Source organism: Falco cherrug, chromosome 12 (genome assembly GCF_023634085.1).
Source record: "Falco cherrug isolate bFalChe1 chromosome 12, bFalChe1.pri, whole genome shotgun sequence".
In the NCBI taxonomy this organism is placed as follows: Eukaryota; Metazoa; Chordata; class Aves; order Falconiformes; family Falconidae; genus Falco; species Falco cherrug.
In genome coordinates, this window is record NC_073708.1 from 17154827 (window position 1) to 17172531 (window position 17705).

At 37.2% G+C, this 17705-nt stretch overlaps 1 protein-coding gene across 12 annotated transcripts in view; it reads left to right on the top strand.

The window, feature by feature from the left end:
* ZNF644 (zinc finger protein 644) overlaps positions 1-17705 on the top strand; it is an 81314-nt gene that overhangs the window by 32017 nt on the left and 31592 nt on the right. For 11 of the 12 annotated variants that reach the window (XM_027814400.2, XM_027814401.2, XM_027814402.2 and 8 more), the window contains one exon: positions 16534-16585. The gene's annotated coding sequence lies outside the window, so the exon portion shown is untranslated. Of the gene's footprint in view, positions 1-11611; positions 14751-16533; positions 16586-17705 lie in introns of those variants that run through there. The other variant, XM_027814403.2, reaches the window with a different exon arrangement.

Below are 17705 nucleotides of genomic sequence, written 5' to 3' on the forward strand. Positions count from 1 at the left end.
GGGAATAAAGTTCTCTGTAATAATAAAACACACGGGTACGAGTACACAGTTATTAATTTCAAACACTTTGAGACTTCTTACCAGCTTGCAAAAGATCTGAGAACTTCAAACTGGAAGAAACATGGAAACTTGCAGTGCAGTTTCACCTGAAGTTGGTTTGAATTAAAGGTCTTTGAGCACTTGCTGATTGGCTGTGTTTGTTTGGCTAGTTGGTAACTCACTTTCAGATGTTTTTACATTTTCAAGCAACTTTTTGTCAATGAAGTTCAAGTCATGTAGCTATCAGAGGACTGCCTTAAGATACTTGTTTTATTATTTTAATACCAAATGCACTATAATGATGCAGTTGTTTTAAGCCAAATTGAATTATTTTCCTCTGCCCTGGATTGTGACTATACTGTATTATGTATTCAGAGTTTGGGAGGAAAATTGTCTAATAAAATTAGGTTATATCAGAACAATGTTGCACTCACTTTAAGTTGGCATAGCCTCTGAAGCCCAATTCCTTGAGATGAAAAGTGTCCACTCTACTTCAGAATGTAAAGAAATCCCTGATGAAATAAACCAAAACAAGTTTGTCTTTTCTAAAAATGTGTTCATTTATCTTCTTGAGCACTCTAAGCTGATTTTTGATAATTAACATTTTTCCTTGCCACTCTTTTTTTTTTTAATGTAAGTGCAGACTTCATATAGCTATTGGGAAAAGGGCTTAAGTTACCCAAGGGAAATGTTAACGGTCATTCTGGCTTGTATACATAAAGATACTACTGGGCTGTCTGTCTGGGTTAAAGGATTACATGTAGTTCATAGCATCGTGAAAAGATTCCCTTTTTGTGCTTAATTAAAAAAAAAAAAAAGGCACATACACTTCCATGCCTGTATACATTGTGCCCCTTAAATCAAAACTTGTGTCGGTTAATAGGAACCATTCACACAAGCGGTGATGGTAGAAAGATCATGCCCACGTTGGGTAGGTGAGGGTGTGAAATGGTCACTCCATCTTCCCCAGCTACGTGAAAATGGACATAAATACAATGCATCTCTGCAGTTACAGTAATACTGTGAGATGTAATTTGATGCTCAAATCACAGCTGTCTGTCAAGAAAGACCATGTAATGAGTTTGCATAAACTTCTAATGTGTGTTTTTTCAAAAAAACAAGCATGATAGTCATGGTATCAGTCATGTTACCTAGTATGCGGTGCAGTGGCATGTAATGAGTATTTCGTCTTGGTACAAAGTCTACCCAAAATTCTATGGTATTTACTCATAAGGGGTGTTGCTTCGCTAAAGGAGAGCAAGATTTTTTAAATTGAAAAGTAAGGAAATAATTTTTTAAAAAATAACAAGTTGTGCTGCATTTCTGTCACTGGTCAGCTGTACACAGCAGCTGTTATGTTGATAAAATGTTGCAGCAATGCCCTTATATTGCCAATGAGGTTGAAGGGGGGGAAGACAGTGGCTTAACAGTGAGTGTGCATTTTTTTGGTTTTGGTTACACCAAGTATTAACTGATGTAATATTTCTGAGCAAACTTGGTGATACAGAGAACTCTCGCTCCAGTAGATGTAATTGTGATACTTTTGGTTTGGGAACTGCTCGTTTCAAATGTGACTAAATCCAGCTATTAGAAGTGGTAAATCTCTAGTTGACATTTATTGATTGATACAGAGTGCTTAATCTTACATATAATTGACTAGTTGAAGGACGATGTGATGGGATATTTGGTAATTCAGTATTTCTTGAAACTTAATCCAGAGGATGCAGAGTTTGTGCTTAAATCGGCGTAAAGGTCAGGTTGTGGGGCTTTGGAATACTTCAGGCCTATTGTTAGTGTGTAGTAACAATTTTCAGTATGCTTAACATTGCAAGTTAAGTACTTAGCATACTTACAACAGCTTTGGAGTTTTGGAGACTGGAGTACAATTTTACTCTCTTCTGAGTGAAAATTAAAAAAAGTAGAAGTTGTAGTCAGTTGTTTTTTTTAAAGGGACATTTGTAGCAAGTATTTGAATGATTATATTTTTTGCTTGCTATATATGAAGAACTTGATAATGTTACAGTCTTCACAGAGCAGCGGGAGTGGGGGAAAGAATGCATCTTGGGAAATGGGATGGAAGGAATTACAGGTGCCTTATTGATTTGCCCAATTGTAGGTGAAGACGGGGATTGAGATCATTGCAACTTTCCTGTTTTCCGGGCCAGCTGTTAGCACTCCCTTGTAAAAATACTTTCCACAGCAAAGTGATAGAACACAAGCAAAAGAAGGTGGAAGGTATATGTCTTGTATAATTTAGCCTTATTTACAGGATTTACCTGATGCATCCTTTTTTAGTTTGAGTGAAAGAAATGAGGAATTCCTTATGTGATCGTTGTAATGGTGAAAAGTAGTAATGAATCCCTCTTTCCTGCATCTTCACAGAATAATAATTTGGTGTGTTTATAGCATGAGTTGTGCTTTATCCCATCTACTTTCCCAGTGTGGCTCTTTGCACCCAAGATTTCTTTCCAAAAAAAGCATACAAAGGAAGTCAGGGAACTGCTTTTGGAAAACTGTTACTTAAGTTTGCTTTGAAAGTGTGACAACTCCAAAGCTGCTCCTTGCGGCTGCTGCTAGGAAGTGTTGGGTATCTGTTTCTTGTCTGGCTGCAGTCAGTGGGGTGATGGGTAGCAGTTATGGTTTGTTGGGGTTGGGGTTTTTTCTGGTTTGGTTTTCTGTTTTGTTTTGCTGCTTTTCATAGCATGTTCTGGGTGGCAGGTTGCTTTTTTTAAACTTTGTGTTTTGTCTTCTTGAGTGGCTGTCCTCTGAATATTTCTGCTCTTTGCTTCTGATTCCACTCGGCTCTCCTAGGAGCACTATGTGAGACAATTCTTGACTACTTTTTCAAAAAAGCCCTTAATATTTATGTTTGCTGCCAATATCTTTCTTCATCTTCAGATGTAGGCACATACAACAGTTTTGTGGCAGTAGAGTTTCAGAAACTATCTCTAATATTAACTTAATTTTCCAAATTTATCTTTTGAGTCAGAAGTAGGAACTTTATAGAATTTATATCCTAAAATTAGGCTCCAAACCACCAAAACCGTGGTTGTAGGTTATTGAAGTGTTTGTTATATTTATGATTATTTTGTTTGCAAAGAAACTGTGTATTCTTATGGATGTTCTTAGATGTCTTCACCAAAGACACTAGATTCTGTGTTCCCCTGTGGTAATTGATAGGGAGGATAGAGAAGGGGAGCATTTTTTCAGTTTGTTGCTGTTCCTACTGTAAGTTGGCATGTTATTTGAAACTGTATTTTCAGCAGAGGACAGACTTTGCCTGAAAAGTTCCTATATAAATGGCTTTGTCTCTTCACACAGAAGTGCTGCTTCTTCCAACTTAGGAATATTAATACTAGTACCCAGGGTGATTTTATGCCAAGTAACCTCTCTGTGAACTTCAGTTTCATTCCACCAGACGGTGTTACCTTAACTTCTCTTCCAGTTTAAGTAATTTTCTGGAATGCTATTTTCAGCAGGAGAAAGTGCACTTTTTTACATTCTTGAGGTTGTCCTTGTTCTTCATGTTTCCTGTCACTGTAGATTCATTAGCATTTCTTCCTGACCTTAAATGAGATTTTAGCATTCAGAAATGAAAACCAAATCTGTATGATGTTAATCAACAGCTTATTTGAAAGAGTGCAAAAATATTAAAGTGTAACCTTTTGTTACCAATAGTTTTCTATTCAGAATTCACACTTTGTTGTTAATAGGGCAGTCTTATTAGTGTAAAAAAACCACCCACACCAAAACCAAAAATGAACCCCAAAAAACCCATCCCAAAACCAGAAATCAACAGAAAAACCACCCCAACTCCCCCTCATTTTTTTTTCTCTTACCTTCAGTACAAATATGAAGTATTTTATGACTGGATATACCGCATAAAAAATTAAAGACACGAATACCATGTTGTTTTCTGCTAAGTACTGTAAATTCCCAGCAATTTTCTGATAGGCTTAAGTATAGTCAAGGAATAGGTTTGTTTAGGGTATTCTGAAGTCTTACTTCGGAGAACTTGATCTGTTCTGTAACTTCGTTTTCCGGTTTATTTGTTTTCTGAATTTTCTTTAGTTTTGTGAACTTGGGGATAAGGGCAGGTTATTTCTTAAATTTGTAATAATACCTTATGTATTTCTGTATTTTTAACAGAGTTCTGGAGAAGAGTTCATGGCTCTTATTTTTTCTGAAGCTGTTTAAAATTAAGTGGGAACTGAGTGAGTTCTGAGCATTTTAGTCAGAACTGCTGTAATTAAATATGCTTCTATATATCATCCAGGAACTTAAGGAAAAGTTTCTCTCCTTTAATCCATTTAAACCAGAAGATTTCACATTCATAGATACTCTCTCAGCATTTGGTGTTGATTATAGTTTTTTCAGTGTTATGGCGAAAACCAAACGTGAAATACTGGAGCCAACCTTGAAAGATCTAATTTGTATGTTTGCAAAATTCCCAGTAATGAGCTAAGATAGTAGCTCAGGGGCCAGTCAGTTGGCAAATAGTCAGCTGTACTTACAGCCCTAAAAGTAGGCACAGAACCTCTGTTGATGTAGGCAACTTAAGATTTTGGTACATATTAGTCAATATCTGTGAATTTATGAAGCCTTTGCAGGAGGTATTATGGCGGTTGTTTTGCTTTAACCGTGGGTATCCAAGATGACAGTTTCCTTTATCTTAGGTGCTCACTTTCATTAGTTTTAAGAAGCTTTGTTATTAGTGCAAATAATGTACGCTGTTCACTTGCTAGAAGAAAATATTTCTGTTTCGGTGTTCTTTATGGTGAAAGGGAGGCATGGGAGACGTGCAGGTTTCTTTGCCTCAGTTAAAAAACTGGCATTCGTGTCTATATTCTGAAATTGAGTCATTATGAGAATGGTTTGTGCCAACTGACTATATATTTGTTTTATACTCTTGAATTTATACAACCTGAGCCTATGCAGATGTGGTTCTTTTATACTATCCCTGTAATCCATTGTAAAGTGTCTGAAATGAGCTTAGAGTGTATATATCTTGTCTCTTCTGTTTCTTGGGCTACTTTTTGAAAGTTTGGTTGGAAAATCTGTTTTGGTCAGGAAAACTGACAAACTAAGTGTATGTTTTTTTTGTTTTTTGGTTTGGTTTTTTTTAGCTCCAGCCAGATTAGGTGCCTAAGGGACAGCCAGTGGGCTGGTTATGCACAGGTGAGGACAGACAACGTGGTGTGCTTTTTACTGTTGTCTTTTAGGACTTCTTTGGACATGTACCAGAAGGATGCTTTCCTGTAGGCAGAACAAGGGTATTCGCTGCTGTAATTTGTCATATGATGGAGACATCAGCACTTTTATCATGAGATCAGTATTTCATATGAGTAGCAATGCATGTCACATGACCAGATCCGTGGTGATAAAGTGGCCAGACACATGTGATATAAAGTATTTTGGTTTGTGGTGTGGCAGTTATTTCGTGACCCTTAAATATACCTGTTAGAATCTGTATGCCTTGCCTCAGTTTATTGGTTGTGTATCATCATAGCTAGCGGAATCTAGGCCACAGAATACATATTTGCAGGTGTGAGAAGGCAGTAAAACCCAGCGTACTTTACTGTGTGTATGCAAGTGAATGGAGGTAAGTCTCTGCATGAAACGCTGCATGCTGACACCTGAAATCCCAGATATTACTGAAAAAACACAAGCTGGAAGAACTCGGTTTGTCCATTGGTTGTCATGTGTTTGGCAGAATTAATTCAAATAGTGAAGGAATCAAAGATAGAAAGCTTTTGCGCAATTGATGGCTAAGCAAAAGGAAGTGAACAGTGGGACAAAGTCCATACGCATTTAAAGGGTTCAGGTTTGAAGAGAGAAAGATTAATGAAGCCCTGACCTTGAAGCGAAGCCTGCCTAGGACTGTTAGAAGTCCTAGGTGTTGCTTACACCTTGCAATCTGACATGAAGACTCCGTAGTAGTTTATTAAACAGTGTAGAAAGTAGATCTTAAGGTACTGCATAACTTGGGTAAAGAGACCTTGGGGAAGATCTTGAGAATATCTGCTTCATAGCTTAATGCTTTTCATAGAATAATTTTTGAGCAAAGGCTCGACACAACACTTGAAAATACTATAGGAAACAGACCAGTATGGTGATTAATTGTGTTAAACTAAGTGTGTTAGTAATAAAACTTGTGGACACTGCCTGACTGAACACAGGGAGCATGAATAGGAGCTTGCTGATGAGACATGGATGTTGTGCCAGAGCAGGTCTGTTGTGGTGGTGGTGTGTGAATGATTCAATGGAGTCTTCAAAATGGTAACTAGTGGTCTCAAACTACGTTTCAGAGAGGTGTGTGGAGGCTTTTGCCTTGGCTTGCTTGTCAGGTGTGGTAGTATAATCTGGGTTGTGAGATGTGGGTTGTTCCTATTTAATAATAATAAAAACCACTAAACCTTACTGCAGCTATCTAGCATAAAGATGTAAAAATAAGACACAGTTGGTTTAAATATGTCACATTGCTACAGCTTATCTAAAATAGGAAATGGGGTTTTTTGCTATTTATGTAGGTGATGGACAATGTTGGAAGCTTAAAGTGCCACCAAACCCAAGAGTGAACACTGAGTAGTTCAGTGAGGAATGGATTTTTACTTATTTTTAAAAACATTTTCAATAGCTATTAAGGTGGTAGCATTGACAGCATTCTAACTTTACTCCTTCAACAAAACCAATCCTGTCATCAAAAAGCAGACTCCTGAAAAATGAAGGAAAGGCTTTACGTTACTGGTTGTATGTATGCGACTCTCCAAAGTGATCTTTCATAGATCATGAGTAATAGTGTGTATACAAACCCAATTAGAAAGCAAAGTATTTTGTAGCTTTACTTCAGTTCTGATAATCAGTAGTTGAATAATATTGTGTAAAATATATGTAATTTTATTTGGAGAAAACTATTGCAGGAAAAATGACAGTACTGGAATGTATATTTTTAGGTCATTGTTTTATATGGTTATTTTCTTCATACTGGAATGTTCATTGTAGTGACAGCTTAGTCCTCTGATAAGCTGGCAGGCTCTTTGGGAGTTAGCAGTGGTGTTTAAAGACGCTAATACTCCAGAGCATCTGCTCTGTCCTCTGCTGGACATTACCGTCATAAGGATATCAGAATAAAATCTCAGTCACATCAATTCAGAGTTCAGCATAAACCTACCTTCATTTTAAGTTTAAGCCCTTACATGCGAGGTATTTATTACTAGTTTATAAGCAGCGGTTTATGAATACTTAAGGAAATGTAAGTGTGCATGACATCTCCAGGAAATTTTTGTTAGATTTTACATTTTCACATGCATAGAAAATACATTTCCTCTGAGACTATGAACAGATTCACTTTCCTGCCGTGGTCTACGGGAAGTGTCAGAAGTGCTGTCTAGACAGACAACAGCAGGCATTAGAGCTCGTGATCCCAGCATAGCTACCCGTTCAACTGGAACAAACTTGTGAGGAACTGAATTTGGACTTAGGATCCTGTTTTGTAGGGGGTACTTACGCCCTAATACCAGTTCATTATTTCCCTTCATTGCTGTTACGAATGTTTCTGTATTTTACTTTCTTGTTAGTGCCCTCCCACCATTGCTTTCTTCCAAAAAACTGTTGTGATACAAGGAGGTTTTTTGGAAGAACAAAGTGAAAATAGTGTCATTTATCACTAATTTTGAGCTGTAGGAATTTAGGTTCAACCCTTTTTAAAAAATGCATTGCAGTCTTAAGAAAGCCAGGAAAGTTCTTCAGGTGTTGTCATTTTCAAGACTGCAGAAACTGTTTTCTAAACACATAAAATTCAGACTGTGTTCTTGGAGCCTGCAGGTTAAAATAGTGAATTGCATCGCTGCAGTTCTCTTCCAGTGTCCTGCAAACTGCTTAGTCTCCTAAATGTAGGCGGGTTTCGTTGTTGTCGGGTTTTTTGAAGTGGACTACCATGCTGTTATGTTTTCATTAGCATAAACTGAAATTGTGTCGGGTCCAGGGTTAGAGAATACTGTTAGGTAAGTACATCAGATGAAGTAGACAATCTAGAGGCAGATGCCTGAAGTATGTCAAGAAAACTGCTGAGCACTTTGCCGCCATTGGGTTTAAACAGAGATTGCAGTAAGGACTGTTGGCTTTGGAACAGTGTTAAAGCTGAAAAGAAAATGGCTACCAGAAATCATTGTTGCTACAGTAACAACAGAGCTTGACTATTAATGTGCTGCTTTAACTACTACTAGAAATGCTGTGCGAGGTACTGCTTTTAAGTAAGTGTCCTTAATGGGAACAGAGATTTAAATCCATTTAGATATTAATGGATATCATCAGGCTTCTTGTTTTAAAATACCAATCTATTTATTGGAAAAACTGATTTCTAGTAAATATTTTTTAAAACCTAATTATTGCTTTTTCTAGCCAAAAAAAATGTGTAATGGTTTAAAATTGTATTAATTAACATAATGTCCTTATAAAACAACTTGCAGGGGAGAAAAACCTGTACAAAGTATTGATCTTTTTTGGTAGTATTTTTTTAAAAAAACTGTGATACTGTTTCACAAACTACGCGGTCTCTGGTAACATAATTCTGGCTTTCAGAAATTAACCCCTTATTTTTAATATGGGGTTTTTTTCTTGCAGCAAAGCTTTTGTTTAAGGTATTTCTGTATTTTGAGATTAAAAAAAATATATGGCCAACTTGAATCCTGTGTGAAGATTTATAAATAAGGATTGGATTCTAGGGTGGAATCTGCTCAGGGATCTGCATTGTATTTTATTTTATAAGGATGTAAGTGTATGTATTGTGGAATAAACTTTTTGCAGGCTTTTTTATGAATAGGGAAGGGTGCAGTTATGCTGAAGAATTTGAGGTGTGTAATGCAGTACATCAGGAAAGGGATAAGTGAAGTGCAGTGAATGTGTGAAGATTAATTGATGCATTTCTGTGTATATCAGGATTCCACAGGTAGCAGATTCCATGGCAGGTATGGACTGATAACAAACTGTGTCTGCTCTTCTTCAAAGTCCCGTATGTGTGATGTGTCCTATATACCTATAGCAGATGGCATTTTTCTGTAGTTCTTTCAGTTTTGGGGCAAGGTTGGTGAAGTCCTCTGTCAGATTTCCTGGCTGAAAAAGGCACTGGATTCATTCAGTAGATATGGAGCTGATAAACTGTTACCTATTCAGGAGAGTTATGAAAGATTATTCAGGGGTCATTGGTAAAAATTAAGGTGGCCTTTAATAATTAAATTATGCATCTAAAATACATGGTTGCCTATGACTTGGAAGGTAAGTATCTGTATTTAAACCATGGTATTTCTCAAGTAGCACACACGCTTTATTTATTTTGATTGAATGTATGTATTGTTTTTATTTTACAACCTTATTTGATACCTTCCTTTGGTATCTTGTACGAAACAGTCTTCTGACTGATTTCAGTGGAATCCTACCTCATTTACAGGCATATGTGCCAAATACATAAAATGAAGCTGTTAAGTTGTAGAAGAATGTGTAGTATGTAAAGACAGTGATTTGGACAATAGAATGTGGCTGCTTGGTGATACACAAAAGGGGATGTAGTAATTTGGTGTACACAATCTTAACCTGAACTTTTTTTATTCTTAATACTTAGCTTTGCCTCCTTGGTGTTTTTATTAAAATTCTGTGGGTTTGTAGAAAGCAGAGGATGACACTACAAATGTCTTAACACCACTGTACAGTTAGGTATTTTAAAAATACCTTGAAATGTGACAGGCTGTTTTCTTAAAATGAGCACATGGAAGGTATTGCCTCAGATATCTGTTTCCTTGGGCTTTTGGTTTTGGTTTTTGGTTTTTGGGTTTTTTTTAATTGAATGGCATTTTTTAATTAAGGCTGTTGGTTCTTCAGGAAGACACTTCACTGAGGAAGTTTTCTGTTTTGGATTTCTGATTACTTTGTTTCAGCTGAGAAACTGGTTATGCAGACTTGGACTAGAAATTTGTAAGAAACCATAATCAGTTCCTGTGAGGTAGGCAAGATCTCATGTAACTGTTTTCTGGAGTGCATTTGTTCAGTGTGTATAGTCAGAGAGTATGTCACTGTATTTTGGGGTGCTGGATGTAAAGCTTATGTGACGATATGGTGAAGGAATATATGGTAGTAATTCAGACTGGAGGAAGGAATGTTTCCATAGCTGAAGGGTAGAGGCAGTTCCTGCACACATAATGTATTGATGAGATTTTGCTGACAGCATAATGAATGGAGAAGTGTTCAAGGATGATGCCAAGGTTATGTACAGTGCTATTAGTAGTTTGGAGTGGAATGGAGAGATGATGTCATTTTGTGCTTTAAGCTTTTCCTATTTGAGAAAAGCTGTTATATTTAAGGTATATAAATGCAGCTAGTTCATGTGATCAAGATAAATAGGCTGACGAGTGACTGAAAATCTACAGGTGTTTTATTATGCAAGTGGTATGTTGTTCTGTAGCTTAAACCAGTAGATAAATGATAAAAGAAGGTGAATTATTTCTCTGCAGCTTATTGCTTATGGTAATTCTCATTATGAAGCATGCCATTCAATTTAGTTTGATATTGATGGGCTGTAAACTTATTATTAAATGGCAGTGGTACTTAGAATGTTACACCTAATCTTAGATGAAGGGAAACTGCATTAAGTACCTTCAGAAACAACATTTTTTCTCGTAATGTCTTGAAGTTCTAAATGTTTTCAGAACTCCATCTTTAAACTGATGCTTCAGTTTAGTGCTTTTATGATGCTTTCATTTGTACATTGACTTTCATTTGTATATTGATAGTTACGTATTTGCTTTACTGGATAACGTATGCCCAAAGTAAAGAGCTCTTAAGTTCTTTTCCCCTTTTCTGTAGACACCTTTTCATCTTTATTGTGTGCCTGTTGTGTATACCTTTAAATGCTTACTTCTTTACTTGTTTAGTGATGGAGAAATTTTTGACCAATATATGTTTTGTTAGTCCAAACACCAGTCTACAAAGAGTATTTTTCCCTCTGGTGGCTTTTCAATTGTTTTTCATTTACATAACACAGATTTTTGAAATAATTAAATCTGTTGTTTGGTTTAATTGATGGTTAAAACACCAGTTCTTTTCTTCCATTCAGTCTACTCTCTCGACTACTTTTTTCCCTGTTGTGATACTCCTATTAATGTTGCATTCATCTACTTGTAATCTTGTCTGGACTGAAACAGCATCACAGGCTGAGGTATGATTAGTTGTGTTCATTTCTTATGCTGTCACATAAGTGACTTCCTTGAAGTGCTTCACTGTCCCATACAGGGTGTTGTCAAAAAGCAAAACTTTCTCTGAGCAGAAAAATGAGAGATTTCAACACTTCCACGTGAAAGCCCTACCACAGCTTTGGGAACTGTGCATGTGGCTTTTACTGTGATAAATAGACAAAGGAAGAACTGTAACTCCTTTGAACTATTTTTCAGATAACTCTCAAAATCTAGCAGGAGATTCAAAATGCAGGAGGCAGTCTTCTCTCTTGCAGTCCCTTGCTTGCTTGCTTTTGTTCAGTCGCTGCAGATTCTTTGAAGTCAGAAACATCTCCAGTAAAAGGACTTAAATTTTGTCTCTTCATGTTGTGAAGTGTTAAGTTCTTGCTTAATTTGACTTGTGGATCATTCAGGCTTCAGTAGGGTACCTGCACTTAAATATTGTTTTGCATTAACTACTGTAAGTAGATTGATATTTTTCCTTCGCAAACTTAATTTTGATAAATTTAATTATGGCACTTACAATTCAGTTGGTTAAACTAAGGTTGGAGTAGTATAGATTGAGAGAAGTTTTAGAAATTCTCAAAGGGAATTAATTTGTGATTTTAGAAAACCTCATGTTTAAATTCAAGTGATTATTTAAATTAATCTACAGTGGATGTTAGTTCTAGGTATTTGTGGGTACTGAATATAGATTGTTATTTTTACACTTTTTAATAGAAATCAAAGACTATCAAAGCTCCTTCTGCAAACAGAAAGCAGGTAACTACATTTTGTACAGACAAGGTTATTGCTGACTACTTGTTGGGAAAATGGCAGTATAGGCTTGTATATAAAGAGCTTTTCAGCTGTATTAACTAATTTGGGAGACTGTTGTCAGCTAAGTTTTTGCTTTTTCAGTCCTGTTCTGAAATTATTTTATCCTTGATAGTTGCATGTACAATTTTAGCTGGAGCTTCGTCTGGGCTTTTTCTTAGAGTAATCTCTGCTTTCCAGCACTGATTCTTAGGATTATTAGATTTCTGTAAGATTATGGATGTTTTCCAGAGCTGCATCAGACACTAGAATGAAATTCTGTCCCCCTAGGCCCTCTCAACCCCTGACTTTTGAATTTAGCATATTTTAATGCTGGGATGGCAGTATCCTAATAAATGTAAATGCCACACCCAACCAACTAATCAAATTTTGTAAGTCCTGGAAACTACTTAAGTCAAGACTACAGTTGCAAGCCTTTTGTTGTGTCTTTGTTAAGCTGCTGAGATAGACTGCTTAGCCGCAGCTTATAGCAATAAAAGTAGTTTGTATAGTATAGTTTATTCCAGCCTTTGTTTCTTGCCCTTCCTTCCTTCCCCTACAAGCATAATCAGCTATAGGGGCAAAAGTTAGTTTTGTATTACATTACAACTCTCTAAAAAAACCAAACAACAACAAAAATAACCCAAGCAAACAGAAGAAACTACTAAAAAACTTGTCCATGAATTATGTTCCTGACTGCAACTGGAGAAGGTGGTGGTTAAAAGATAGTTACATGTCTTTTCCCAGTTAGATTTATAACATCTGTTAGGAAGTAAGGGCTAAGTAGTAGGTGAATAGGTCAAAACTCATCAGGATTACTGCAGACTTTATTTATTCGTTGTGTACCTTTGCATTCTAGTTTCTCAAACTTTTTTTTTCAGAGAGGGGCAAGTTACAGGAGATACTTGATTACAGCAAGCAGGGCCCTAATATAAGTAGAAAGTGAATAAAATTACATTCAGTCTTGACATAAGATCCAACTCTAATGACAGGAGGAGTAGTTAGGCAAATTCTGTGTAGTAACTCACATTTTAACTCAGATTAATTGTCTTTATATAAACCTTGTATTATGAATGGTTATGAGCTTGATGCAAGAGTCATGGATAAAGCCTTTGCTCTCTTTATGGGTGTGAAAGTTGTTCTCTTGGTTGTTCTTTATGAACCTGAATTTTGAAGTAGCAACTGTAACTTGTTTACTTGGGAAAGCAGTATTATAGAAGCTTTCGTAGCTCTTCTCTAGCAGCCAGAAAGATTAAAAAATTTAACTAGTCTAGTGTGATTATCTGTAGCAATTACTTTACAGCCTGTATATACAGCCTTTTAAATTACTCGTCAAACAAATGCCTTTTGAGGATCTGTGTGTCTCTGTAGCTCAGATACACTTGAGGGGTGGTTGTGTCGCTGAGCAATCCCACAGATACAACTCTGTCATTGCATACAGACTGGAGAACTTCTTGTGCCTGCTTTGGCCTTTTTCATGTGTTGCATGAAGAGGAGTATCACTGGTATGCTGCTTTTTTTTGTGTCACTGGGCAAGGTGATCATTGCTAGCACTGAACCAGCCTTAGATGTTCACCAATCAGTGAGAAACACTTGTGCTTTTAAAGCGCTGTCCGCCCCTCTGTGTTTCTGTAGTATCACTGGGGGTACACTTGAGATATCACCCATCTCCACCATGGCAGTTTTCTTCCTCTTCCTGTTCTCTGCCCTTATCGGAACAAGCAGCTGTTTATCAGTGATCAGAAGCTTAACCACTTCACAGCAGTCCTTGTACCTGCTGTGGGCCCCTTTTCACTCTTGGAATGGTGAGGCCGCAAGGTGAATGCTCTGTAACTACATTTCTTACTTGCTTCTGAGTCCCTTTTGATGCTGCCTTTATTACCTGGTGATGGAGAGCGGCTTTCATTCTCACTCCTTTTCCTGGTATTGAGAATTAAGACAGGAAAATCAGAGCCAAAGCATCTGTGATTTTGACATCTTTGCCTTTGCTTAAGAGGCTTGGAGAAATACCTCTCTTGGATTTGCTGCTGAAAAAATTCAGGTGCTCAGTTATTCCAAATGCCAACACCCTTGAAATGAATCATAGGTGTTAGAGTTCAGTTGTTTCTGCTGGAGTGAGAGGAGTATTCCTTGACAGCAGAAAGACCTTTGAGAGGTGAGTGTTCTTAAGTACTCTGAGTTGAGTCACTTAAACCAGTGAGAGTCTCAATGCTATCAGTAGTTTGGGCTAAAGATCTGGTGTCTTGATGTGGATTGCATTGCCTTCATCGAGATGTTTGCATGCTGCTGTGCCTACTGTTTACTCTTGGGTGGAGCTTGGAACACTAGTGGGTTTGAAATCCAAAAAAAGGTGGTTAATTCTGCCGGGCCCTTTGAAGTTTGGAACACAGGGCTGCAGTGGTCAGACTTTTGGTCCTTCAGCAGTTTGCTTGCTGATGATTTTGTGAAACTTGTCACCTTTCCTTCAGCTGGAAAATATCCAGAATATGATGGCCCATCTTTTCTGTTCCCTTCTCTTTTCCTCTGTGCCAGATGTAGATACAGAGTAACCCTGGATTTATCCCCAAAGTGGTCTGTAAGCTTCCTGTGAACCAAAGAATAGTTACTACATTCAAGAGTACTTGCATTTAAATTCTTCCAAAGAGCACATTCAGTGAACACAAGACTACCTGCCCTCCAAATAGGTGGTGTAGGGTAAGACTTTCCATTTTATGTCAACAGAGTAAATTAAATTGGTTGGTCTGAAGTAATGTGTTTCCATGGAAAAGCTGTTAGGGTAAGTCATGGGTTGTACGGCAGCCTGCTGTATTACCACAGTGATCTACAGTTGTTTGGCTCAATCCTTTGATGCAAAGATCCTGTCAGCACTTGAATCACAAACCATGAAATCTATGTTGAGAACAGTTATTGCTAATGTTTAGCTAACTGCAATGTTCAGAAGATACAAGAATTGTTACAGTGGTGGTGTGAGATCATTTCGCACAGGGGCAGAGGCATTGGTGTTCTTGCAGTGAAAGAAGGGCCAGCCAAAGTGCACAGGTTTACTGAGATGTCTGGGTTAGTGCCCATCTTAGTGTTTGATAATGTAACGCCTGCATAGACCTTCTTTCCCATTTTTTGAAAGGTGTTTTGGGTCTTTGTATGTGCAGGTGTATTTTGTGGGCATTTTTAACTGTAGCTTTACATTTATATTCTGTAACATACATCAAGGCTCCATTGCTGTTTGAAAATAACACTTTTGCTTCTCCAGGCACATGATTATCTACTTTAAAACCCGACTAAAGAATTTTAATTTTTTTCTGTAATACACCTTATTTGAGAAATGAGCATGTGTTTTGAATAACATTAATGCTTAAAGGCTGCAGTTTCATGTAAAGTTAGGAAATTATCCTGGAGCTAGGGAAAGGAGCTTGAAGACTTGTCTTCTGTTGCTTTGTATTGCCCAGAAAGACTTTATTGAAAGGTCTGCCTTTCCTTACCTGTCTGTCTTTGTAATTTGGGCAGGTGGCTTTGAGATAGTTACGCATTGACTAGGGAACTCAGAATCAAAAAGCTTGGTGTGAGTAAATTGAAGGAAGGAATCTTAAGCAGTATGTGAGGATAGGTATTTCTTTCAGAGTTCATTTTGGTGATGGATACATTAGTTTAGATATGAATAGGCCTCTCTGTAATGCTGTATGCTAGTTGCTGTGTCCTCGTTAGAAGTCCCAGTTCTGTAGAGAGCTGTGCTCAGATTCATTCTTGGTTTTGTGCAGCTTCAGTGACTTCCAAAGTCTCTTCCAAACGTTATATAGTCTGATATCTCCCAACTAGGAGGTGAAAAATCTTCTTGTATAGTTAGTTCTGTTAAAGATCCATGAGCAAAACTGATATTAGAGCATTTAATCTGACATTAATCAGCTTTCATGAAGGCAAAGAAAATTATGTTTTTAAAATGGGTGGACTAGCCTTAAAAATAATAAATGCAACTTTGTCCTAGGAAAGGCAAGGAATTAGTGAGGCCTAGGTTTAAAACCCTCTGACACTTAATCTCAGATATGTCAATTGTTTTTGCTAGAAAGATTTAAAAAGCGCTTTCATTTGTAACCGTTACCTCTCTGTGTTTCATTCCCCGTTCAGGGAACTTAAGGTGGCTGACTTTGAAGGCACTAGCAGAAAATGCAGCACAGCTTTTCTTGCCATGCAATGTTTTTTTCCCTGTTCTGCCCACATAGTTTAATAGCATGTGTATATTTGGTATGATTTCTTGGTGGGTTTTTTAACTGAAGTACCAACATTATGTTATTTGAAAATTACTCGTGTGTTTGAGAGACGACCACTGGAATTTTGATATTTCTACCTTGAGACAAAACTGATAGAATACTTCTGTCGCTGTGGATTTCTTGTCTCTGTGCTTTGTCTGTCTTGTGTGGTAGTCTAGAACACAATCAGAGAACAATGACATCTGTGTACAGTAAGTTCTTGTTTTATTTTGCAGGTTTGTTTTCATGTGGAAGTGGATCTCACAGCTTAATGTAAATCGAACAAAGGTGAGAGTAAGCTTTGTGGGTTTGTTTTTCTTGTCAGATTCCTTGGATCCTTGGCATATACTGCTAAACACTCAGAAAATGTGGTCAGTGCAAGTTGTATAGAAACATGTATCTTGATTACTGTAATTTATGAACATAGTGTTACTTCTGTGATACCAAAATAGGAACAAAACACACACCCACCTAATATTTAAAGATTATGATGATAATTATGCTTTTCTTCCCTAAAGTATTATAGTCAAAAAGCTATCAAGGCATTCTGCTAGCTGTTGAGACTCAAAATTAGGAGTACTTCAAATGAATTTCATTCTCTGCATATTATCCGCCTGGTTTCAAAGTACTGAAAGTGTACTTTGAAAGCACGTTGTCAAAGCAGTGTGTTAAACTTGCACTTAGTCTATTAATAAATAACTGTGTGGGAAACTTGACCAGCTACCAGAATAGTATTTCATATTTTTAATAATGAAATCCTGTTGGGGGTCACACACACACCCCAGCCTTCCTGTCCTCAGGAGTCCTTTGGGAGCTACTTGGAAGACAAAGTATATGAAGATTTACTGCTGGTACTCATGAGCTGTAGAACTTGTGTTCATTTGCAGTTGCAAAGTGTCTGTCTAGGAAAAAATTTCTGTAACTTTGGCATTTCTTCTCCTCTACCACCGCCCTCTTACCTGGAGAAAAACAATTTAGCTAAGCCCAGATTGTTTCTCTTCATGTTACTTGATATTCTCCGTCAGGAATACTTTGACCTATAAAATTAATCTCTTCTCCATTAAATGATGTGAAACATTTAACAAAAGAGCAATTTGCTTTAATCTGTTTTAGCTTGAGTCTTTCAATAGTATCTTTAGGTAAGGCCCCACAGTTTGGTAAATTTTCTGCTGTGGAGACAGAGCACAATGGACTTGTGTACACAGGCTTCCATAACAAACAAAAGCTGGCTGCTCAAGTTTCCTGCTTGCTGTTTGACTCATATGCCATCTCAGAATACAGCTGCTTGTGGTGACTTGATATTTTGAAGAGGTGAGAAGGGAGATCCCACTCGCTCAGATGAGCTTATTCTTCATTTCTGATCTCCAGTTAATATATAGACTTAATGTAGCTTTAAAAATGTAGTACA